Source organism: Sinocyclocheilus anshuiensis, unplaced genomic scaffold (assembly GCF_001515605.1).
Source record: "Sinocyclocheilus anshuiensis isolate Anshui unplaced genomic scaffold, SAMN03320099.WGS_v1.1 scaffold4004, whole genome shotgun sequence".
NCBI lineage: Eukaryota > Metazoa > Chordata > Actinopteri > Cypriniformes > Cyprinidae > Sinocyclocheilus > Sinocyclocheilus anshuiensis.
The window spans coordinates 66,693-68,722 of NW_015541176.1; the positions used below are offsets into that span (position 1 = coordinate 66,693).

The 2,030-nt window shown below is 38.4% G+C and overlaps 1 protein-coding gene across 4 annotated transcripts in view; it reads right to left on the reverse strand.

Moving 5' to 3' along the window:
- The window catches only part of LOC107690763 (gastrula zinc finger protein XlCGF8.2DB-like), a 29,192-nt gene extending 27,935 nt beyond the window's left edge, over window positions 1-1,257 (reverse strand). For 3 of the 4 annotated variants that reach the window (XM_016489183.1, XM_016489180.1, XM_016489181.1), the window contains exon 1: window positions 490-551. The gene's annotated coding sequence lies outside the window, so the exon portion shown is untranslated. Of the gene's footprint in view, window positions 1-489; window positions 552-1,200 lie in introns of those variants that run through there. The other variant, XM_016489182.1, reaches the window with a different exon arrangement.
- Between the last annotated feature and the right edge of the window lie 773 nt (window positions 1,258-2,030).

Below are 2,030 nucleotides of genomic sequence, written 5' to 3' on the forward strand. Positions count from 1 at the left end.
GATAAACTCTTCTTTTTTTATTAAATAAAAATATAGTTTTTATTACCAAATGATCAATACACTCAAATTGAGTAATATCTTATTTAACAAAATATTCATAGGAGAACAAAATTGTAAAATTTTATGATTTGACTATTCTACTATCATTCAAATTTAATGAATGAATGAATGAATCCGCAGTGCATGGGACATAGCAAAATAACACGCATCCTCTTACACAAAACAAAAAGAAATCTAGAAAATGTATCTAAAGACAAAAAGTAATGCTTTTGTTATGAATATTAAAACTTAGCCTAATATAACACACCCTTTCATAGTCATTTTTATGTTAAGTTATCATGGCAAATGAGTTATTTATGTACAGGACACCAAAAGGCACCCTACAGTGATACTGACCCTTCTGATAAGAGTTTTACACTGTGGGAAAAAAAAAAACTATGACACTGTTCTCAAAATAAAAATATATCTATTATATTATTACTGAAAAACCTAAAATGTGTGCTTGTAAAATGTTTTCTTCAGCCAGTTGAAATGCATGGTACCGCATTGTGTGCGTGCACATGAGCAGTATTTTATCACCTCCACCTCAGCCAGGAAAACCCCTGTTAACAATCATACAAACAAACAACAACAACACAGAAAGTCACTCAGGTCTCAATAAATTCAACAGTAGTTTCTCACATCGCTGAAAATAAGGGACACTGAAAATATTTGTACTGTATTGCTAAGCCGATCTATGTACAATTTAATTCCAAAAAGAATTAATTCTTCACCAGTCGTGTAGTAATAACTTTGGAGATGGTTTTGTGATTTCAGTACAATATAGCTACACCAACCAGCCGGCTGAGGATTCTGCTGGGTCTTAACGCCTTCAGCAAACGTTCGAAAATCAAACAATGATGTGACCAAAAATCTATTATTTTCAATTCAGAGTTTGTTATTCGTATTGTTTGGTTGGTCATATGGCATATGCCTGCGTATACATGACAAAATTGTGTCTTAAATACGGGACAATTCCGTGATAATTCAGAATGGTTGGCAACCCTGCTGCTAGGCTAAATGTTTATGTCAGTTAGCAGATGCCAGAAAAGACGCACAAATAATGCTGTACCAGATGAAAACAATACAGAAAAGACACTGTAAAATGCTGCTTTAACAAGCTGTATCTTTATAATTGTATAAACAAACAAGTTATCTCACCTCAGAAGACTCAAAGCTGTGTTATGGCTCTACCGGTAACTTCTTTTATGTTTAAAGGCGGTTGGCAAACCAACTTTAGGTGCGATTCCGCCACCTACTGGGATGGAGTGTGAAGCCTCGATGAACGGAAGGAATAGGGATGGGTAGTTTGACACATAGGGTGTTTCTCAAACGAAAGGATGCATCCTCCGAAGGCTGCATATTATGGCGAGTGTTATCGATTATGGCGAGTGTTATGTGACAGATCGAAGGCTTAGCAGGAGAGGGAGAAGGCGCAGTCTACCCTTCCGTCGCCGTCAGTCCGTGTCGATTTTTGAATGGGATTGATAGGGACGGCAGACGACAGACCGGCGGCGACGTCATAGTAGGAACTATACCTGACGGCGACGTGGCTACTATGTGAGAAATGTATAAAAATTATGAGGAGTGGATCGTGCCATGGATAACCTACCGAAGTAGACAGTCGTGTACTTTTTACGTGTGTGAAGTATGGAACGCCAAACGCGTCACAATTCACCATTAACCAGATGCCTGGTGTGCAGAAAACGCCTTATTTTACGGCGTTTTTTCGTCTAAAAATTACGGCGTTTTCACAGCAGAACCTCAGTTATTATCGGTGTTTATTGAAGCAATCCAAAACGCCGTTAATTTCGTCGTGTGGCCATCCATAATACGCCGTAATTTACGGCGCTCCGTTTGACAACGACGTCGTAAAAAACTGCATTTTCTGTAATATTAAAATCAGCCCCTCCTTTTCTACACAGTCCAGCCCCTTTGATGCAGTAGGCAGTCAGACATGAGTAGTAGAATGTCGATCTGAATGGCGATCT